Source organism: Tenrec ecaudatus, chromosome 1, assembly GCF_050624435.1.
Source record: "Tenrec ecaudatus isolate mTenEca1 chromosome 1, mTenEca1.hap1, whole genome shotgun sequence".
Classification (NCBI taxonomy): domain Eukaryota; kingdom Metazoa; phylum Chordata; class Mammalia; order Afrosoricida; family Tenrecidae; genus Tenrec; species Tenrec ecaudatus.
Genome location: NC_134530.1, coordinates 214,238,125 through 214,262,683, shown reverse-complemented (window position 1 = coordinate 214,262,683; position 24,559 = coordinate 214,238,125). Strand labels below are relative to the sequence as shown.

Sequence of the window (24,559 nt, the reverse complement as noted above, 5' to 3'; positions counted from 1 at the left end):
CCATAACTAATTACAGTCTCAGAAACTCAAGGGTCAGTTCTACCCTGTCCAGGTGGGTCACTCTGAGTTGGCATCGACTTGATGGCATTGAGTTTGGTTTTGAGTTTGGCATTTTGTTTGCTTGGGGTTTGACTCTTCTGTCATGTTTTGAGTGCCTTCCAACTTGAAGGGTTCAACCCCAGGCATTATGTCAGATGATGCTCTGCTCCTTTGCAAAGAGGTTCACTGCTCAATTTTACAAAGAAGTAGATCTCCAAGTCGTCCTTTCCAATCATTTTAGTCTCCAAGCTCCACTGACATTTGTTCACCAGCGGAGTTCCTTTTGTGTCTTGCGATAATGATGACAAAGCTTCCAGCGTCGCCACAGACACACAAGTCACCAAGAGGTGGAGAACTGTGGTTATTTTGTTTTACTAACTATAAAAACAAATTAGACGATTGGTAGAATAACTAAATATGGGAAGTCAAGAACACTTCATTGTGCTCATGTGGAACCTGTACATAGGCTAAGAGACAGTTCAAACAAAACAAGAGGCTTTTGTATGGCTTAAATTTAGAAAAGTGTGTATCAGAATTGCATTCTTTCCCTATGCGTATTCAATATGTATGTTAACAAATGATGTGAAAACTTGGATGATATACAGAACACAGTATCAAGACTGGAAAAAGACCCACTAACAAGTTGGGATATACAGATGACACGGCCTTGCTTGTTGAAAATGAAGAGGACATGAACCTTTGCTGATGAAGATCAAACATCTTAAACTTCAGCATGCATTAAGCCTCAATATAATAAACTCAAAAATCCCCAGAATATTACGATAAATCGAGAAAACACTGGAGTTGTCAAGCATTTCATTTTACTTAGATCCACCATCAATACCCATGGAAGTGGCAGTGGATAAATCAAAACATTTATTGCATTGGGGCCACCGCCTTTAAAAGACCTCTTCAAAATATTAAAAGGCAGAGATACCACTGTAAGGACTAAAGTGTGCCCCATCAAAGCCATAGTATTTCAACAGTCTCAAATGCATGCAAAATATGCACAATGAATAAGGAAGAATGAAGAATTGCTCCCTTTGAACTCTGTTACTGGCAGAATATTAAATATACTGTGGACTCCCAGAATAAAGAACAAGTCTGTCTTGGAAAAACGAAAGCTCCTTAGAAGCAAGGATGGTGAGACTTCATCTCACACACGTTGGACACACTATCCAGAGGGATCAGCACTCAGGGAAGAGCATCATGCTTTGTGCTTATCCAGGTCAGCGACAAAGAGAAAGACACCCCAGGAGCTGTGCTGACACCGTAACTGCAGCAATGGATCCAAATACAGCAACGGTTGCGAGGATGATAGGTCAGAGGGATTTTTACTTGGTTGTCACTGCAATTTGGAAACAACTCGATGGCATCTAATAATGACAACAGATCCTTGACTTATAACAAATTATTTTATAAATATAGAAAAACTGGTTCATTTTTTAATGTAATAAAGCCCTCTCACTCTTCCTTACAAAATGAATTCTGTCCATTCCCTGTAATCCGACGTAAACAGCCACAGAGTAACAGTGAATGCTTCTTGGGGTCAGGAAACAACGAGGTCTATGGGAGGGTCAATATCTCCCATATAAAAATGCTCAATAAGATTTTTGTTTATTTCCTGTCCTCAAGCTTAGGCCCATCATTCTTAGAAATCCAATATTTTACCCCTTACTTAAAACTTCAAATTTGAGCATTGAGAAAATAAATTAAATAAGGAGCATATATTCAATATCCAAACACAATTCTAACCCTCCAAAAGCCCAAACTACCCTTCAGTCCTTATCTACTCATAAAATCTTTATTAGGGCATCCTCAATCAATCCTTCTAGCTTACTTTTGTCTGCACTATTCACATTGACCTCTATAAATGCACACACCTCTAAATGGATCTGAGCAGTTCCGCTTGTACTACCTTTTGCCATGGTAGTTACAAAAATGAGGACAGATATACCACTTCCTTAGGTGAGGGTGCTTCAAACATTTTATGGAAAAATGCTATTATCTAACGTTCTTACAGAATGAACTTGGAAAAAATTATTAGGGCATCTTCTCAGAATCATCCTTACTGTAGATTGGAATCTTACAATGCGTATTTAAAATTCTCTTGTTACTCCTAGGACATTAACTTTCTGAGTGGGTTTTCTTACATTATATTCTTAGAGAGGAAAGAACAAAGGACATCATCCACCCTTTCTCTCAGTGTAGAACCTTATCCTTCTGGTCTGTAAACAAGTCCAATAATTTAGAGCATTTCTTCTGCACAAGGACGCATTTTTAATTATTTGAAAGTTGTACCTCTGTATAGCTGAAATTTATCTTTGTAACTGCCTACATAAATTCCATCATCTCCTTCAAAAGACAGTAGCAGAACTGATAATTATCTTGATCTGGGACATGGATATAGAAACATATTCTCTTTGTGGCAAATTTATTCAGCTTTAAATATATGATGAAAACTCACCATTTCTGAATTACTGTGCTTATTATTGCAGCAGATAAACTGGTATTTTGAATGGATAATTTTATAGATTATGCATTAAATCTGGCAGTGAACACATAGCTTCAGGAGTAGAGATTTATGATATGTATGAAACATTTCACTCCCACTCTTATCCTTGTATTGGTTGAATTCTGACACCACTAATTGTCCTGCAGTCTCATAGAGTCAATACAGACTCACAGCAACCCCATAAGACACAGTAGACCTGCTCCTGAGATAGGGCCAACACGGTAACCATTTAGTGGAGCAAACAGGCTAGTGTTCCTCCTATGGGCTTGAGCAGCTGATCTTTGACCCAGTGCTTAATCAACTGTGTCAATGGGACTCCTTTGACCACCAGAAAGGAAGTGGAAATGAGCTTGAACGTTACCTAGCTGCATCTGAGAGGCGCTAAAATGGACCTGTGACTCTTTTGTCAAGTAGGGTTGGTAGAATAATGGAATTGATGGAATTTTGGGTCTGAGAACCCTTTGAGTAGATTTTTAGTGGATTAAGAAGCTAATTAAGAAGCATCATAATTAAGAGAAAGAGAGACAGAGAAACAGAGAGAGATAGGAAGAGCTTGGAGGTAACCAACATAATCTGTGTCTATAAAATAGAAATATAGTCACCTCAAAATTTTTCTAATCATAAATAGATCATCATATAAGCTGTGAAGCCAGTTTAAATACATTTTAACTGATTTTTAGGAAATCTTGTATGGCTGGATTTTAAGATCTTAGCAATTGGCTAGTATCTGTCTCATTGTGTGATACTTGGAAGAAGTCATCGATGGTTTTACATTTGTCCCCCAAACAACCTTTCCACACATAGACTTACTCTACCCCATTTTTTCCCTCCACACTATGTAAGATGAGCCAGGGACGTCAAAAGGGAAAAAAACAAAACAAAATCCCAAAACATTGCTACATGTCAACAAAACCTTGTGGACCTGCTCTGAGAACCCAAGTCAAAGGGCAGCTCTATTAGAATATCTAAGTGGTAAGATTACTTTAACTGCAAGCTGGGGAGCTAAGATGTCCGATTCGGTGAAACATAATGCCTGAGAGTAATAGCAGAAACAGAACAAGGCCAACCTCACTCTAAGTTATGAGGGGCTTCATTGCACAAATGGTTCTGATCACATGGCATTAAGAAGAGAAAAACTATAAAATCATAAAGGTGGTTCAATCAAATTACAAAGGATTTCATCTTTAATAAAGGAATTCTCTCAAAGATATTATCTCTTATAGTGAAACTGAGATTTTATTAGATGCCTCCCAAAGTTGGAATTAAATAAGAAATAAAAGAATAAAAGAATACATTTTCAACTGGCATGTAGAATTTAATACATCGACATTGGTGTAGATCATAATTAGAGCTAAAAACCTGAACCTCAAATAGTTACAACTGCCATAGAGGAAGGAAACAGTCTCCCTAAGGCTCATTAATTTTTTTAGCTAATAAAACAAAATTTACTTGGAATGTGTGTCGAAGATCAATACTTCCCACCGGGAGTTCTGAGATTTGGCAGCACTTTTATTGAGCGATTTCAACATTCATGTATTCAACAATTATTTGTTAGGTCTTCCACTACGGGGGAAAGCCCGGTCTATCTCCTGGGGCTACAGTAGTCAGCAATATATTCAAGATCTCTTTCATGGTGGACACTTCTAGGCAGGGCTATAGTAAGGAGAAATTTATGGAAGTATGTGTTTTTATAAGATCAGAGAGTGTTAAATACTATGAAGAAAAATATATTAGTGCAAAGAAATATAGATTCACTGGATAGGAGATACTAAACAGACATCAAATATATGCCTTCTAGATTTTTGGTCTGACCCACAGAGTAATGACTGTTTCCTGAGAGGGTAGGAGAAGATTTTGATTCCTCTCATTGTGTCATATTCGTTTGCTTTGCTTGAGTTTTGTTTTGACATAAACAGCAGTGGGGGGGGGGTGCATAGTAAGTCAGATGGAGAAGAAAAATGTTTAGACATGTTATATTTGAAAAGTGTTTTAATCAGCTAAAGTATAAGCATTGGGCTGCTAACTGCAAGGTTGGCGGTTCAAATCCACCAGCCTATCTGTGGGAGAAAAACGAAATAGTCTGCTCCCATAAAGATTTACAGAAATCCTAGAGAGCAATCCTATTCTGTTCTATAGGGTCATTAAGAGTTGGAATCAAACTGATGGTATAGGTTTATTTGTTATCTAAGTGGAAAAGTTAAAGGAGATTCAGGAGAAAGTCTTAGGTTAGAGATAAAAATTCAACTGTTCTAATGGGAATTTGTAGGTGGGGCTTTCTGGGATAATCCAACATACTGTGACTGTGGCTTCCGTATCTGTGTACATGACAGAACTCATGGGTTACATCCCTGTACTTCTCCATCACATAGGTGTCAGAGAGAAGTCTCTCATTGAGAGTTTTCTCCGCGTGGAAATATCAATGCAGCAGACAAAGATTTTTGAAAGAGATACCCACTCTTCATGAAGAAGTGTGGCTGGTCTGAGGTGTGGAACCGTTGCCAAAGGTCTGGCCTTAGCTGCTCACAGTTCAAGCGGAGTTACAGACACAGGTAAGGTAAGAGTGGCTGTGATTGGGACCCAGAGGGAGGAAGGTATATCTGAAGGCAAACTCAGTCACTGTATGCTGCTCTAGCAGGGGATTTAGGGTGAACAGGTCAGGTCGGAGGCACTAATATTGCTTATGCTAAAAACTCATTTTCCTATAGAAAATGTTTGGAAATCTTAATACATAGAAAGATACATGGAATATCAAAATAGTCAACCTAAAAAATTCAAGACATGTCGCAGGCCCTGCCTGTAGGAGGGTTTGCAAGATATAAATACAACAATCTGTACCTTAAACTCTTTCCTAAGCGTCCCTTAATCATTGAATACGGAAGACCAGAGAAGGATTGATGTGCTTGAATTGTGGCGCTAGAAAGGAATATAGAAAGTACCATGGACGTCTAAAAGGACAATCAAACCTGTCTTGGAAGAAGTATGGCCAGAGTGCTCCTTAGGGCAAGGATAATGAGACTGCATCTCATGTACTGTGGACATGGTATCAAGAGTGCATACCGTATGTACTCGTGTGTACGCTGAGTTTTTCAGCACATTTTAAATGCAGTTTTTGTGGTAAAATCGGGTGCCTTGCTGATATTCGGGTCGGCTTATACCCGAGTGTATATGGTGCATTGGTACAGATAAGAGCTCTCATGGAAAGAAAACTGGAGGAAATTATGCTAAGTGAAATAAGCCAAGCACAAAAAGACAAGTGCAACATGAGTCCACTGAGGTAGCTTAAAAATGCAAAAGGGGCATAAGGGAAACACTATTGCACACATACATTCCTGGGCTGAGGCCCCCAGGTACTATGGCAGGGGCTAGACCCAATCCAGGAACACATTTGGCAGCCAACTAAAGAGGAGGGGGAAAGAGAAGAAAAAGGAAAGACATGGGAAACTGGGGCACAGGGCACTAACCCACCCAAGGGGAGGGTGTTGTGTATACCTCCACAGGGAGAGAGGGACCAGACTTCAACCCAGGGCTCCAAGACAGGAACGCAACATACTGGCATGAAGCAGGGAACCAGTAGAGAGCTCTGAGGGGCCAGCCAGTCCCCAATCCCAAATACGTAGACAGCCCTCCCCCAAAGAATTCACTTCAGAGGACAGGACTGCAGCCACAGTTCAGGGAGAGAGACATGTCTGGTCAGAGCCAGAGAAGCAAATGAAGGGGGACGGAGAGAGAATGTGGAGCACATCCTGGCCCACCAAGCCTTGGACAATATTCCTGCCTAGAGCAGCCAATGGACAGAGAGGACCATATGGCCGGCCCCACTATGAGACACAACATCCCTCCCTGACCCATAGCCCTACAGGGAACAACACTGGAGACACGGTGCGGAAATTGTGCCCTACCTGAAACACTAAAGTGAAACACTAAAGGCGTGCAACAGAACAGCAAAAGGGGCAAAGCAATGAAGTGCTGTCTTGTTTTTGTGCTTATTATTGTCTCTATATGTCTATCTAGATAAGATAGGTGAGATAAACAATCCAGAGGAGCTGATACCAAGGGCTCAAGTAGAAAGCAAATGTTTTAAGAATGATGAGGGAAAGAAATATACAAAAGTGCTTGACACAATGGATGTATGTATGGATTGTGATTAGAGTTTTATGATCCCCCAATAAAATGATTTAAAAATAAAACAAAGAATAAAAGAAAAAAAACGTGCTCTCATGGAATTCAGGACAGATAAAACCCTCAGGAACAGTAGTGGGAGTAGTGATATCATGAGGGCAGGGGGATGGTAGAAGCAGGGGGCGGCGGGGAGAAGAGAAAGAGGGAACATATCAGAAAGTTGGATGTATAGGCCCCCAGGGGGATGAATAATAGAAATGTAGGTGACAATGGGCAATGTAAGGCATGAAAGAACAGTAATAATATATAATTGATTAAAGTTTCACGAGGGTGGGCAGATGGGGGAGGGAGGGAAAAAAGAGAAGTGATAGCAAGGGCTTAAGTAGAAATAATTGTTTGGGAAATGTTAATGGTAACATATATATAAGTGTACTTATTACCACTGAATGATGGGTTGTTATAAGATTTGTAAGAATCCCCAATAAAATTATTCTTTTTTTAAAAAGGAGAGACCAGTGCTTGGAGAAGGACCTCATGCTTGGTAAAGCAGAAGGGCAGCGACAAAGAGGAGGACCTTTGACAAGACAGAATGACACAGTGGCTGCAACAAGGGGTTCTAGCACAGGAACAACTGTGAGGAAGGTCCCGACCCGGAAGTGTTTCCTTCTGTATGCACAGGGTCGCTATGGGTCAGAACCAGTGTGGTGGCACCTCACAACAGCAAGAGACATTTTCTTCCACTCCTTAATCTATTAAAATCCTAGTTATTACCAGAGAACCTCACTTCCCTCAGAGCTCTTTTAAATGATGGTAGAATACATCATTAAAAAAATAATAATTAAAACATTTTATTGGGGGATTGTACAACTCTTATCATAATCCACACATACTTCCATTGTGTCAAGCACTTTTATACATTTGTTTCCCTCATCATTCTCAAAACATTTGTTTTCTACTTGAGCCCTTGGTATCACCTCCTCATTTTCCCCTCGCTCCCCGCTCCCCTTTGCCCCATGAACCCTTGATAATTTATAAATTATTATTTTGTCATATCTTACACTGTCCAACATCACCCTTCACCCACTTCTCCTCTGTCCATCCCCCTGGGAGGAGGTTACATGTAGATTCTTGTAATCTGTTCCTCCTTTCTCCCTCACCTTCCCTCCACCCTCCCAGTTTCACCACTTTCACCACTGCTCCTGAGGGGTTCATCTGGATTCCCTGTGTTTCCAGTTCCTATCTGTGCCAGTGTACATCCTCCGGTCCAGTCAGATTTGTAAGGTAGAATTGGGATCATGATAGTGGGGGAAGGAAGCATTCAAGAATGAGAGGAAAATGGTATGTTTCATTGTTGCTACACTGCACCCTGACTGGCTCGTCTTCTCCTCGCGGCTCTTCTGCAAGGGGATGTCCAATTGCCTACCGATGGGCCCTGGGTCCACACTCTGCACTCCCCCTCATTCACAATGCTATGCCTGATACCTGATCCCTTTGATGCCTCATGATCTCACAGGCTGGTGTGCTTCTTCCATGTGGGCTTTGTTTATTTTCAAGCCTATAAGACCCCAGATTCTATATCTTTAGATAGCTGGGCACCATCAGCTTTCTTCACCACATTTGCTTATGCACCCGTCTTCAGCGATCATGCCAGAAAGGTGAGCATCTCAGACTGCTGAATTATTAGGACAAAGTGTTCTTGTGCTGAGGGAGTACTTGAGTGGGTCCCACTGTCCATCTCTTTCCTTAATACTAAACCTATAAATATATATACATAGATCTATTTCCCCCGTGTCATGTGTAAATATATTTACATCTATATATGCCTGTGTTTAGATCTCTATAAAATGTCCTTTGCCTCCTAGTTCTTTGCTCTATTTCTTTGCACTTTCTTCTTGTCCCACTATCATGTTCAGGCTTCACTTGGGTTTCAGGAATTCCTCTTGGTTACATTGTCCTTGAGTCAGCCCTGCCAGACCTTCTACACCTTCCTTGCCACTGATTTTGGATTACTTGTTCCCTTTCCCCTAGATTTGTTAACACTCACTTCCTTTGCCCCACTTCCCCCTCTCCCATGGCCCCCGGATATTGTCATCCTGTTGTTCTCTCTTCCAGCTTGTTTGCCCCGCCTATCCCTTCGGGTAGACATGCAGCAACAACAATATGCACCATCGCAAGACCCAGTGCAATGAATCAACACTAGAAAATAAAACAACAGCTACAACAACAGCAAAAAGCAACAACAACAAAAAACCCTATAAATAGTTCAAGGTCTGTTTGTTGGCTTTTCTGAGTACTTTCCAGTTGAGTCTGATGAGGTGCCATGTCCTGGCCCCACATCTGTCCCTGGCATTCCGTGGGGACTTCATCGCTCTGCTCGTCCCTCTGCTCTGCTGCATGCACCCAGAGGCTGGCTTCGGCGTAGTGGGTTCAGGGCCCCTGTGGTGCTATGGGTCAGTGAGGAACGCTGTGTCCTGTGGTGGGGCTGGCCCTGTGGTCGTCTCTCAGCATTGGCTGCTTTGAGCAAAAACATTGTCCTCAGGACTTGGTGGGCCAAGATGTGCTTCACTCTTTTTTCCCCTCCCCCCTTGTTGGCTCCTGTGTACTCTGATCAGACAAGTCCCTCTCCTTGAGCTGTGGCTTCAGCGCTTTCCTCTGATGTGAATTATTCTGGAGTGGGGGGAGGGTGGTGCTGTCCACTTAGTTGGTAATGGGACCGGCCCCTTGGTTTCTCTGTTGGGGTAGACCACATCTTTGACACAGGGGTGGTATCTGGGTATGACACATGAACTTTTCAGATGTTCTACAATTCAAGGACAGGAGCTATACAGTGATATTGTGAATTATTCAGATTTTAATTATGAATTTCTTAGTGAAGAATGTCTAAATCTTTTTTTTTCTTTTATTTTAGAAAACAAACACTTTCTAATATACACTGGGCAGCATGCTTGAATTATAGAGTTGATACCTACTGATTATTAATTTGAGAGTGTTTCCATAAGTTGCTTCCGTTCAAGGCATAGAGAAAGTCTTAACCTGACAAGGTAGCCATGGCCCTTGGTGCCATTATTAAGTCTGTCTTAAGGGATTCACAGGTGTCTGAATCTCTGAGTTTGGTCTTCCAAACCATAGTCATTAAAATATACTTCAATGTATCATTTATTTGTACACAGTATACTTCTAAATAGTAGCTAGCAAATGTTTGTAAATTGTGATTTTCAAAATTCATCTCTGTATATGGGAGCTTCTAAAAGTTTGTCGAAAAGTGGAATTTAAAGATAATTTAAAATTTCCCACAAACTTTTTTGAAGCATCCTCATATAAAGAAGTGGTATATCTGTCCTCATTTTTGTAGCAACCATGGCAGAAGGTAGTACAAGCAAAACTGTACTAAGATCCATTTAGAGACGTGTGCGTTTATAGAAGTCCATGTGAATAGTGCAGACAAAAGTAAGCTTGAAGGATCGATTGGGGATGCCAATAAAGATTTTATGAGTAGATAAGGACTGAAGGGTAGTTTGATCTTTTGGAGGTTAGAATTTTGTATGGGTATTGAATTTGTGCTCCTCATTTATTTATTATTTCAATTCTACGTTTTGAGTAAGGAGGAAAGTAATGGATTTATAAGAACAAAAGGCCTAAACTTGCGGGTAGGGAATAAATAAAAATTCCACTGAACATTTTTATTTACTTGGGAGATGTCAGCTATTCCATAGACCAAATCGTTTCATGACCACAAGAAGCGTACAGTGTTACTCTACGGCTGTTTTAGCTGGGATTCAGGGAATCGTCAGAATGCATTTTATAAGGAAAAGTGAATACTTCATTTTTAGCAGCGTTGTGCTTGAAGTGAATGAACCCAAGAGCCAGAGCCCCGGGTGCAGTCACTTTTCCAGGTGGTTCTCATCGGGGTGTTTCTTGTTAAGAACCCTGCTATTTCTGCCTGAGGTACGAAGCCAGGATTCACAGGATCCCCTGCTGCACTCCCCCTTCCCTCCATGCGGAGAGCAGATGGGTGAGGCAACGGAGAACCCAGCCTCAGAGGCAACAACATCTTGTTCCAGGGACCCATGTCGGTCCAGCCCTGAGAGTATATACTAATTGGAGTTGGTGAGTGAAAGTTAAAATAGAAACTTGGCCTTGCTTCTGAGACTGCTTGGAAACAATCTCCTATGAGTATTACCACTATCGAGAAAGCTGGGGCAGCCTGCTCCCACAAAGATTACTGCTGGGAAACCTTATAGACATGTTTTACTGTGTCCTGCAGAATTGCCATGAGTCTAAAACAAGTCTATGGCAATGAACTTGTGGTGGGGGCTGGGGGTGGGGAAGAGATATTTTGATGAAATGAATGAAATGTTAACATTACAAGCATTTGCCCAAAGATCCCAGTTAACTTGGTTGGTTAAAACGGGATGCTTCCAGGGTAGGCATATAGGTCATGAGGTCCTTTCTGCACTTAAAATAGGATCATGTTCATTTGCATGAAAATGCATTTTTATCAACTGTTTGGATTCTTATAATTTACATGAAATTCTATCTAGCACAAATAGTGGGAAGTGGCTCTCTTTACTGATCTCCCACCCAGTCCTTTTATAGCTCAATTGTGGTGCTTAGCATTGTTTTATGTTTCTGTATGTGTCTTTTTGCTTCCGTTTCCTTTGGGAAGAAAGCATGTATTTTTATCATGAAGTGAGCCCGTGCCCCAAATTGGGAAGCGAAAGCATAATAGAAAGAAGCAAGCCAGCATTCCTTTCAGTAGAAGTCACGAGGAATCATATGAAATACTGCTAATTACTGATGAAATGGACTTCACAGAGGTATTGAACTCCAGGTCTTCTCCGATGATAAATGTATAGAACTTACTGTTAAAATGATGTGTGAATGCATGGTTTAACTAAATGCACAGATCTTTAAATCAAGTGTTTGTACTCCATTCTCATTTTCATTAATGTGATACAGCTACAGGCACAAAACATAGGAGAGGATATGAGGCGATTTAGCCAGGAAATTGTTTCCTTGGGGATTGGGGGAGATTTAGAGAAGCCGTCCCTTAGTCTTCTAACTGAATTCCAAACATTAAAGTTGCTCTCACGATCTTCAGGTTTTCAAATTTTTCTCCTTGAGCAAGACTACTGACTTTCCTGGGCTATGCTAAATTGATTCACTTGCTAGAATCTCAAGGGAAAAACAAAGGCTGGACCAAAGTCCTCCTTCAGATACACTTGCCATGACCATCAGGACCGTTGTATGCCTCTGCGTTTATCACCTACTGTTTTCCATCGCTGCAAGTCTCTAGCTTCATATCCCTAAGGATTACCTCAGTGATATGATCCTCCACTACATTTCATGATACTGTTAACATTAGAAAAATTACATTTCATATGCGACCATTCTTAATTTTGGAAGCAATTGCGCAAACGTGTTGCTGTTGTTGTTAAATGCTTTAGAGTCAGCGCCAACACATAGTGGCCTTACACAGAACAGAACAAATTACTTCCCAGACCTGTTCCACCCTTACAGCTGCTGCTGTGTTTGAGTCCACATCAGTTACAGTTGTGCTCACCAATCTTGAGGGTTCCTTCCTTCCTTCCTTCCTTCCTTCCTTCCTTCCTTCCTTCCTTCCTTCCTTCCTTCTTTTCTTCCGTTCTTTCCCCTGTACTTTGCCAGGCACTGTATCCTTCTCTATAGAGAGTGGTCACTCCTGATAATGGGCCCCAAGTTAGTAAGGCAGAGACTTTCCATAGTCATTTCTAAAGAGCATTCTATTATCATTTAATTCCACTTTCCCACAAACTTTTTGAAGCCCCTTCCCTTGTACTTCCTCAAAGATTGGTAAGTGCACATAGTGAAGAATCCTTGGTTTTAAGTTAAAAAAATGAACAGGGTATAGTTTGTACTTATAATTAAAATCACATAATTTTTAAGGGAGCAGTGGTATGTAATGTATTATGTCCATCTATATCTATTATATATAACAGAAGTGGAATATGATCATGAATCATGGCACTGAGAAAAGAAGTCCGGGCTACACAGGTGGCATTAGCGGAAAACAAGGTTTCAGTAACTGGTGGAATATTAGTTGGAATGTTTCAACAGGCTGATGAAGCCCTGAAAACACTCACTCAATGATGCTAAGAAATCTGAAAGACAGCTACCTGGCCAAGTGACTGAACGAGATCCATAATTACACTTATTCCAAGGAAAAGTGACTGTGGTAGTTACATAATCTGTTGTCAACTTGTGAAGGGGTGGAGTCTAGCCTGTCAATCAGGTCACGGCTTGATGACCTCATTTGGAGGGGCCATGGAAATAAATAGCTTGCTGAAGGCCTGTTTGACATTCCAGTTGACAAGCCACATGGAGTCATGCTGAAGACAGCCAGAGTCCTGGAGCTGGAGGAACCATATGCTGCTGGGCCAAAGAGGTGCTCAGGACTCAAGAACCTCTTCAGAGCCAGTGACTTCTTACCTGGCTGTCCCCCACCTGCACTCTTCCTGGGTCTAGCAGTCAGCTCTGGGGGTTGCAGGGCCCCCTCCCCAAATTTCCCAGTGTCTCGCAGTAGCTCCTGCCTCAGCCTGTCGGTAGCCTTGACCTCCTTTCGCAGCTTCTTGAATGCCTTCTTGCATTCCAACTTCTCCCTCTGCCTCCCCGGGGCCACCTGCGCCTCGGGCAGCCCCTGGGCCTGGTTCTTACTGAGGAGCACCTCTTGCTGCATGCATACACCACCCTGGGACTCCCATTTCTTCCGCTTGAACTTGGGGACGGGGATGCCAGGCTCCACTCCCTTGGCTTCATTTTCTAGCGTCTTCTTGAAAGCGTCCAGGGCTTCTCTCCTCCTCCTCTGGTTGCTGATGGGGTTTCCCCTTTGCTGGCGGCTCCTCATAATCTCTCAGAGCTGGAAAGGAATCTCCTGCTCGTCCTGGTTCTTGGGCTTGCAGTTCACTTTCTTCTTGTCTTGGCCGTGCTGCCCCGGTCGTCTTTGCCCTCCCTGAAGGACCTGCTGCGGATGCCGCTGCCCCTGGGGCTGCCCGGAGGCCGCCAGCCTTGCAGCCCCCTGGCCCATGAATGCCATTCCACATGCCGACCTTGTTCCTCGGGATGTTTTCTTAAGGTCCAATTACTCTTTATATAAAGCTCTTTCTTATACACATGAGTGTCTATGAATTTGGTTCTCTAGTCAACCCGGCCTAACACAGTGACCCAACAGCATGTGGAAATGATCAAACAATATCACTAATAGTATACACAAGTAAAATTTTGCTGAATATCATTAAATAATCACAATGGAGCATATGCAGCAAGCTGTGAGAAAATCAAGCCAAATTCAGAAGAGGATGTGCAATGAGGGATACCATTGTTGACATTACGTAGATTTTGACTGAAAGTAGAGAAATCCAGAAAGATATTTACTTGTGTGTTTATTAACTAACCAAAGCCATTCAATTGTGTGAATTATAACAAACTACGGATACCACTGAGAAGACTGGGAATTGCAGAACACTTCATTGTGGACAGGGAACCAAAGGAGGTACTTCAAACAGAATAAGGGAATATGGAGCGGATTAAAATCAGCAAAGGTGTGTCTCAGGATGCATCTTCTTACCATACTTATGCAATCGGTATGCTGAGAAAAATCATCAGAGAGGTTGGAGTAAATAAAAAGAACAGCATCAGGACTGGAGGAAGACCGATAACCACCTACAGCCATCAATGACACAACCTGGCTTGGTGAAAGTGAAGAGGACTTGAAACACTTACTGAAGAAGATTGAGGAGACCTAGTTTCAGTATGAAATTCAACTCAATGTAAAGAAAGCAAAACCCTTGACAGCACCCCGATAAATATAGAAAAGATTACAGTTGTTGAGGCTTTCCACTGGCCGAGGTTCACAGTCAATGCTCAGGGAAGCAACAGCTAAGAGATGAGAAGACACATTGCATTGAATAAATCGACTGCCCAACAACTCTTGAAAGTGTTGAAGAGCAAGAGTGTCAATTTAAGACCTGAGCAACACCTGATCCGTGTCTGGTATTTTCAATTGCCTTGCGTGCATGAAAGTTGGACATTGAATAAAGAAGAGTGAAGAAGAATGGATGCATCTGAATTATGTTGCTATCAAGAACATTGAAGAATTATGACTATCAGAACAAACAAATGCATCTTGAAGAAGTACGACCAGAATTTTACTCAGAAGTAAGGATGGTGAGACTTTCACATACTTTGGACACGTTATCAGGAAGAACAAGTCACGTCTTGCTTGGTAAAGTAGGAGGGCGGCATAAAAAGGAAGCTCTTAGACAAGATGGATGCACGTGGTGGCTGCAGCAACGGGTTCAGACATAACAACCCTTGTGATGGTGGCATAGGACTGGGCAGTGCTTTGTTCTATGAGTTAGAACTGACTTCACAGCACCTAACAACAACAATAACCTATCAGTTGCCCTGGAATTGATTCTGATTCTTGGCAAACCCTGCGTTACCCCATGAGCTAGAAACCCAGAAGTTGCAGAGTAGAAACACTCCACAGGGTTTTCTTGGACGTGCTCTTTTGAAAACAGGTTCTAAGCTCTTTCTTCTAGTACTGCTGGGTAGGTTGGCACTATCGACATTTAAGTTGGTGAAAATGGTTAAGTATCTGTGTTGAACGGGGTTCTCTAGAGAGACAAAACAGATTGCTAATTAGATATATAATAAAAGAAATGAACCGTTAAATTATATACAGATAGATAATATAAGAAATTAACAGTTAAATTATAAAGCAGTGAGACACTAGCTGTCCTTTAAGGCTTGAGAGCCGCCAGTCGCCAGTCTCTTTCTGTAGAGAGAGCTGGGCTATAAATACCCAGGCAGCAAACATCAGGGCAGGTCACCAACTGTCACCAACTGTTGGTCCCCAGCTCCAGAGACGAACATTCCAATCGTGTGGGCTTAAAGGGACCTCAACTTACAGCGACACAGTCCACAGGCTAGGCATTCCACAGGTAGTGTACCCCTTTAAATTGAGGCACAGAACAAGCAAGGCGAGGCTCACTGAACCATTTATCCCTCCGCCCTTCAGTTAATCCTACTTGTGTTTATCGACCAGGCTGGCACAGTAAACTATCGCAGTATCCAACAGCTAGCTGAAAGGTGAGTGGTTTGAACCCACCTAGACACACCTTGCAATTGGCTTCTAAAAGCTCCTAGCCTTGACTACCCTGTAAGGATCCCTTAAAGCACACTTACACAGCACACAAGAGGTCGTGTTGGGTCCTAATCACCTCGGGGGCAACTGACAACTATACACAACTGACAACTAACTTGCACCGTAATAGAATTTTATTTTACTCGAATGAATGAATGATAAAGGAAAACACCCAAAGCCCTGTCATTGACTCCACCACCACAGTGAACCTAAGGACACAGGAGAAGAGCTGCACATCTTAACCCCAGCAAATAGCCTCATGTCGCTCCTGCAGAGCAGATAGTGGGTTTGAACTCACGTCCTTATTGTTCATATTTTAAAATATGTAATATAGATGTAAAACAATGTTGAATGTCCAGTTATTCAGGGTAAGAGAAGTAATAAATCCTTACACAATCATTTATAAGATAAATATTATTATTCTATGGACTAAATAATTTCAGCTACCTGAGAATACAGGAGAAAGAAAGAGAAAATTAGCATTTACCTCTCTACCTAAAGTTAAAGAAAACAGCCTTGTAGTGTTGTTATAATGTGTGCACATGTTTCTCTTTGTGTTAATGTGATCAGGATTTGTTGTCCAGAGGATGTAGATTTAGCTCTCTGTAGAGCATGAAAATGGTTTAAGAGAAACACAACAGAACTCTGAAAGGTGGAAGTGGCTGGTAAACTGGTTGTAGGCTTTAGGAATTCAGCAACAACAGAGAATGAGGGAGTCGTACAATTTCCAGAAGGCAGCCCAACTGACTCATTTCTCTTCCAGGATGCATGGGCACCACGCTTCAACACGAAGCAAGCCCATCTGAACTGGCAAGGGAAATTCATTGGCAGCCCAGCAGGTAATAAGCAACCAGAAGAAAATCTCTCCTCTGCTTCTGAGACTTGGCTTCACTTAGAGACATCATGTGGCCAGGCACACTGGCAAAGGAGATTCTGTCACAAAATGTCAGAATGAGAAATATTCTCTGTCTCCCAATGACAGAGACCAACACAACCAACTCTGGTCAGGGAAGCCTCTTTAGACCCCAGTGCCTAGGTCTCTTTCCTCAAAAACAGACATGGAACAAGGTGCCCTTAGCAAGACCAGTAATAAACTAACAAGATCAAAAGAATATTGCAAAGGCTCTAGAAATTAACTAGTCACTGGACCCACTTCCCAAAAATGTAGACCAAGAATCATGTGCTAAATCTAAGTAAACTTTGGGAAACTAAAGACAAATAAATAGTATTGAAAATAGCCAGCCATTGCTAATTACTGCTAGAGGAATCCCAAGTCAAATGACAATGTTTTTGTTTTTTTTTTAATTTAAAATGAGGGAGGGCAGAAGGAAGTAGCAGAGTGATTTTCCTGGGCTGAAAAAAATAAGACCATCAGGAATAGTAAGTTCTATAACTAGAGAAATGATCCTGTAGGAATGAAGGCCATCATTTGCTCCTGTGAAAGTTCAGATGAAAGTTGAAGGAAACTAAACAAGTGTACTAGAGCCCAAATATGATTTTGAGTCTATCCCACCTGAAGTTAGAAACATACTTGACCCATCTAACCTCAGTGATGGAAGATGGAATGAGTTGTGCGATGACAACAAGAATGCCAAACGTGAAGAAAGCAGGAGGTCAGTAACAAGAGAGGAAAAGCTCCAAATGTATGTCAGACGAGACTCTGAAACTTGCTCTTAAACACTGGATCTTGGAAAACAAATTGAAGAAGGAATAAGTAAAAGCGTTTCACAGAATATTTCAATGGGCATGGAGAGTTAGAAAGCCAAAAAGGACGAACATGCTCAGAACCTCTCAAGCTGAACTAACTGGAGGAAATATTCAAGCCTCTAGTTGAAATATTCAAAAACTTTTGGGTAAAATATTGAACAAGCAGCACACATTGAAAGAAGACAGAAAGAATACATAGAGTCACTGTACCAAAAATAATTGGTGGATATTCAATCATTTGAAGAAGTAGCATGTGACCAGAAGCCAACGGTACTGAATGAAGAAGTCCAAGCTGCACTGAAGGCAACAGCAAAGTAACAAAGCTCTAGGGACCGACATATTACCAATCAAAATGTTTCTGTAAACCCAGTGTGTTAGTCTGGGTACTCTAAAGAAACAAATCCACAGAAACTCATGTATAAGAGAGAGTTTTATATAAAAGTTAAGTACTCATCAAGAAAACATCCTAACCCAGTGCTGCCCAAGCCCACAAGTCCAACATTAACCCATATGTCCGACACCAATCCACAAGTCCTCCTCCATCTCACAAAACAGACTCGATGACGCCAACTGCAGGAGGAAAGTTGAGTCAGTGAGCGTGTAAGCATCTCAGCGCTGGCAGGGGTTTCCACATGGGTGCTCCAGCACCCAGGGCTGCATTGGGGGAAGGTCCATATGGCTTTTCCTCAGGGCTGTCTTGCAGGAAGTGAGCCTTGCCAACTGAAGCAGGGAACTGGCTAAGGCAACTGTATCCTGGTCCCACCATCAGAAAGCAAGAGACCCAAGAACTTGAAAGGCGAGGCTCACTGAGTCATTTATCCCTCCACCCTTTAATTAACCCCACGTGTGTTTATCGGCCAGGTTGGCACAATAAACTAACTACCTCACCCAGGCAGTGTTGGAAGTACTCACTAGTCTAGTTCAAGAAATTTGGAAGACGGTTACCTAGCCAACTGACTGAAACAGATCCATATTTGTACCCTTTCCAAAGGAAGATGACTCCACAAAACACATGCGAGTAAAATTTTGCTGATTATAATTAAAAAATGGTTGCAGCAATATGCTGCCAGAGAGAGCTGCCAGATTCTAACTAGATTCAGAAGAGGATCTGGAACAAGGGGTATCATTGCTGATGTCAGATGGCTTCTGAAGGAAAGCAGGTAACATAAGAGATACTCAACTGTGTTTTATTGACTATGCAAATGTATTGACTGTTTGGGTCATAACAAACTGTGGACAACACTGAGAAGAAGGGCACTCCTGGAACATTCCTACAGAACCAATCCATGAATCAAGCACTGGCATTACAACAGAGCCAGAAATCCTGCACAGTTTAAAACTGAGAAAAAGTGTGTATGCGGATTGTATTCTTTTACCACACTTATTCAATCTATGTGCCAGCCAAGCAATTCAAGAACTGGGATTATGTTAAGAAGCAGGCGGGTTCATTAACAACCTGTGATATGTAGATGCCACAGCCTTGATTGCTGAACGTGAGAACTTGAGGTATATCCTGATAAAGATCAAAGACTGTGGTCTTCAAAACGTACAAGGAGGAACCCCCCCCCCCCAAAATGGAATTTATTTGTCAAAGCTTATGTATTTATTTATTTATCCGATTTATTTTTTTTTTTTACAAAACAACCTTATCACCTTCAAGTACTCTCCATTACACTTACTACTTGCATCAAATCTGATTCCGTTTGTGGAAACATTTTTCAAACCCATCTGTTTGGATGGCTAAGAGCATCTCCTGCCCTTTTTTCTTCACATTTTTCGACTTTGTCAAATTGCTGTCCTTCCATGCCCCTCTGCATTCATGGAAACAAAAAGAAGTCACCAGGAAGGGGGTAAGGTGAATAAAGTGCGTGGAGCAAGCAAGGCATGCTGACGCACTGAGATGGCTGCGTGAGCAGGTGAGGCAGGTGCACTGTCGCACTGAGAAGGCTGCGTGAGCAGGTGCATTGTCGTGGTGGCAAAACCAGTCCCCTGTCTGCATCAATCCGGCCTTTCTTTTGCACCCTGTTAGACAATCTTTTCACAACTTCCGAATAGAAAGCTTGATTAACAGCCTGACCCGGTGGAATGAACTCCAAATGCACTATCTCCCTCATATAAAAACTAACAAACAAACAAGGTGAGCATTGTCTTTATCTGTGATTTTACTTGAGGAGCTTTTTTTTTGAACGAGGTCACAATGGCGTCTTCTACTGGCCTGGCTGATGTTTGCTTTTGGGGGTCATAAGAAGGGCACAGGTCTCATCACCAGTCACGGCCCTGGAAAAAAAATCTGGGTCACTTCGGAGCTGTTCATTTCCAGTCAGTGCTGTTTTTCCTGGTCAGTCAGAACCTGAGACACAAATTTCCCAGTGAGCACTGTCATTCCTAAGTCTTCTGTTAAAATTTACTGAACTGAGCTCCGAGATGGTCCAGATAGCTTCCCCATCTCTTCAATGTCCGTTGCAGGTTTTCAAGCACAAGTGCACAGATTTTGTTGACATTTTCATCCGTTTGAGAAGTTGGCAGATGTTCAGAATGAGGTTTGTCATCAATCGATATTTCACCTTTTCTGAAATGAGAAAACCACTCACACACTTCAGTTTTTCCCATAGTGCTGTCTTTGTAAGCTGTGTTCAACATCACAACTGTTTCTGTGGCATTTTTTCCTTAGCAGGAAAGAATTTCACAGCTGAATGCTGTTCTCTTAAATTGGTCATCACAAAAAGCCAGGTCTGAGTCAAAATTCTTTTACCAAAAATTTCACTGTGACCAGAGAGCACCTTACCAGGAGACACCGCTGGATGCAGCCAGTTGCTCAGTGCTCGCGTAGCAGGTGGGGAGTGCATACTAAGAAAGCTCCGCCAGCTTTTTCCATTTTGGCGGGGGTACCTCAGATTGCAACCCAATCTAAAGAAAGTAAGATCCTTTTAACTGTTCCAATTGGAAACATAAAGATAAACAGAGAAAATATTGAAGTTTTCAAGGATTTCATTTTATTTAGATTAATGATCAATGTTCATGGAAGCAGCTGTCAAAAAAATCAACTGATGTAATGCATTGGGCAAATCTGCTGCACACATCCTACTTAAAGTGTTAAAGGGCAATGAAGTCACTTGGAGAACTGAAGAGTGGCCGACCCAAGAAATGATAGTTTTAATCATGTGCACATGCAAGAACATGGACAATGAATAAGGGAAGCTAGAGAAGAAACTGTAGCTGCCTTTGCATTATGGTGTTGGCAAGGAATACCGGAAGCACCATAGACAACGAGAAGAATAAATTAACATTGTTGGACAAAGTACAAAGGGTAGTGAGACTTTGTTTCATTTATTTTGGTCCAATTATCAGGAGAGGCCAGTCTTGGAAACAACGTTACCCTTGGCAAAGTAGAGGGAAAGACAAAGACCCTTGGTAAGATGGATTGGCACCATGGCTGCACCAATGGTCTCAAACTTAAAAACACTGTGAGGATGGCAGATGATGGACAGCGCTGCACTCTGTTGCGCAGAGGGCTGCCTGATGTCGCTGAATTACAATCCTTAAAGGGGGTGTACACCTGGGAGAGCCGTTTTGCCTTACACATCCGGTTAGACCGGAGCATGTACACCGGTACAGATAAGAGCTCTCGACACATGCATTCCAGGACAGATGAACCCCTCAGGAACAGTAGTAGGCATAGTGATACCATGAGAATAAGGGGAAAGTGGGGGGAGAAAGGGAAGAAATGGGGAACTGATCACAATGATCAACGTATAACCTCCCTCCCCCAGGGGAATGAACAGCAGAAATGTGGATGAAGGGAGACATTGGTCAGTGTAAGACATGACAAAATAATAATAATTTACAAATTATCAAGAGTTCATGAGGGAGGAAGAGTGGGGGAAGGATCGGAAAAAATGAGGAGCTGTTACCAAGGACCTAAGTAGAAAGAAAATGTTTTGAAAATGATGATGGCAACACATGTACAAATGCGCTTGATACAATTGATGTATGGATTGCTATAAGCACTGTAAGAGCCTCCAAAAAAATGATTTATTTTTAATGTGCAAATTGAAGAGTGTACACATCTTCAGTGAAGGGTTCAGGAGATGGAGACACCACTTTTAAAACTGTATGGACCTAGTTGGAAGATATGTTGAGAAACCATAGCTTCACATTTTGCTATTTTTGTTTAATAAAGGTTTCTATTATTTTGGAGCATGACTTTTTTACTTACTCTCATCTCTAAGTGTACATATAACCCCCTATCTTGTTCCAACAGCCCTGGTGGCATAGTGGGCTATGTGTTGAACCGCTAGCTACAAGGTCAGCAGTTCAAAGCCATCAACCCTTCCATGGGAGAAAGAAGAGCTGTCTAATCCCATAAACAGTTATAATCTCATAAACTTATAGGGGCAATTCTATTATTTTTGGAGGGAAATTGAAGTATTTAATGTGGCTTTCCTAGCCAAAGTCTCTAACTCCCCCCAAAGACCTATTCCTGCAAGGGTCTAATAAGAAGGGGGGGAATCATCTGACTGGATTCCCCAGCAAGTAAAAATATGAAAAGGATTCCCTGGAGTGCCAATTTACTGTGTATAAATGAGCCCTCTGAGAGGTAAGAGAAGGACTCTCCTTACTAGAAACAGCCAAGAGTGGTGCCAATCCTCTGGAATCGAGGTCTCTGCACAGGGAACTGCCTGATCCAAAAGATCGCTGTAACATCAGAGGAACCGCAGCAGAACCAGCAGCCGGGATATGGAGCAGTGGGGGACCTTCCAACCCACGGAGCAAGTAAAGCTGAGTCTTTGTGCATGAGGCTGGCTTCAGGAGTAGGGTACCTCTTGGAATTTAATTCAGGGAGCAGGCATTGCTGATCCACAGAGCTTACATTGAATGCCTTCAGTTTGAGACTCCCAACAGAGCAGTATGACCCTTTCGGCATTTATTAGCAGACCTGAAAGAACTCTGAAAACCTGTCCTGATAAACAATGGTCCCGAGTGAGCATTTCTCATTGGCTTTCCAACTTGGTAGCTTTCTTAAAAACCCTTTAGTGATGAATTTTGTCTGTGAGTTGTATAGTCATTGCAATGGCTATTAGAACCCAGAGAAGCAAATTAAAACTCATCGCCACGGTGTGGAGGCTGACTCATAGTGAGCGACTCTGTAGAACGGGATGGAGCAGCCCCCGTGAGTTTCTGAGACTAATACTTTACAGGTCTAGAAAGCCTGTGTTTCACCCTCAGAGCAGCTGGGGGGTTTCAAACTGCTGACCTTGGAGTGAGATGGCCAATGTGTAACCACTGTGTCACCAGGTCTCCTAATGGAAAAGTAAAATAGAGCCCATTAATTAAAGCAACGCCCTTTTTTTACAAGGTTGCTGTGAGTTTTTACCAAGTCGATGGCAGGGAGTTTGGTTTTGATTTTTCACTTGTTCTGGGAAAGACTTAAAGTAGCAAACAAAAATTCATGCACTACACTTGGATTAAATAAGTTATAAATAACTTTTTTAAAGGGCAAAGGCAACACAGAAACAGGAGACTGAAATATTCCTAGGGGTGAGGTAAATTTTAAGTCTATTCCAGAAAGACCTATAAACTTGCAGGTGACACAGCCACAGAAAATGTGATGTATTACAAGATTGATTTCATGCTTTTTAGTATTTGTCAGGATTTACCTGCGTGTCTTTTATGAAGGTAAAAAGCATGAAAACTTGGTGCTCTGGAAAACTGTTGCTGTGTTCCCACCAGGGAAGCATTCCTCCTAGGCATTGTTACTTACGTACAGCATGTAAAGAAGCAAACTACACCTTCTACAGCAAGCTCACAGCAAGCACCGCCAACAGCACTAATCGTCAGACTTCCAAATGGAAACAGTAATAGAACAAAGCACAAACTTCCAGGGATGAGTAGAAAGTAAAAACCAGTTGCTATTGAGCCCGCTTAGAGCCCCGGCAACACCCCACATATCGGAGTAGAATGAGTTACAGCACGTTTCCCGTGGATCCTCTGTCAGATGCAGAAGTTCAGACCTTTCTTTCATGGAGCCAGAGGTGTGTTTGAACCTCCAGCCTTTTTGGTTCGTGGCCAAGAGTGTTCACTATTGATACCACCCACTGAAGTCTCGGGCAAAGAGCTTAAGACCCTTGCTCCTTATGTTTCCCAACGAACTTGGTGTTGGGAGGAATAATAACAGTGCCATGGTCTGCCGGGAGAACGAATGAATCGGCCTTGAAAGAACAGGCAGAAATCGCGTTAGGTCCGGGACCAAGGATGGCAAGACTGTCTCACGTGCTCCAGGAGAGACCAGTCCCGGGAGAAGTTCGTCATGCATGGCAAAGTTGAGGGGCATCGCAGAACAGACAGAGGAAGGTCCTGGCTTCAACAATTTGATCAAGCATGACAGCCATTATGACTGGCAGTGTCCTGCCTTGCTTCACGACGAGTCAAAAATGACTCCACAGCACCTAGCAATAGGTGCTCTCATTAATTTTATTCTTCATGTACCAATCTCATTACAAAAGACATCCACAGTTTAAACTGAAATGGTCCTCAGATATCATTGAAACTGTCGAGGAGAAGAGAAATCGAAGCCTGATTGCAGTCAGTTAGATTAGTGGTATCTAGGTAAATACGGGCCATTTTCTACTCAGTAGCATCTGTGAGGACTGCCTCAAATGTAAGAAAGTTTTCAGAACATAAAAGCAACATGAATATAATTGCAACTGGAAAAAAAGATCCGCATTTCTGCTGGATTTTATAGTACAGATACTGTAGAAAAAAATACAGGGTCATTAAATTTCATATGAGAAACAACTTGAGCTAGAAAGACTCACCACCGTCCAGGTGCTTCTAACTCCTAGGTTCCCTACAGAACCAGGCAGAGCTGCTCCCGTGCGTTTCCAGGATTGTCGCTGTTTATGGGAGTAAAGAGCTTCTCCTTTTCCCACTTAGTGACTGGTGGGTCCAAATTGCTGACCTTGCAGTTGGCTTCCAAATATGTAACCCACTGCATC

The 24,559-nt window shown here is 42.1% G+C and overlaps 1 protein-coding gene and 1 pseudogene across 1 annotated transcript in view; both read right to left on the bottom strand.

The window, feature by feature from the left end:
* The window catches only part of CRB1 (crumbs cell polarity complex component 1), a 218,993-nt gene that overhangs the window by 129,704 nt on the left and 64,730 nt on the right, over positions 1–24,559 (bottom strand).
* LOC142429557 (coiled-coil domain-containing protein 137 pseudogene) lies at positions 11,564–13,736 on the bottom strand (annotated as a pseudogene).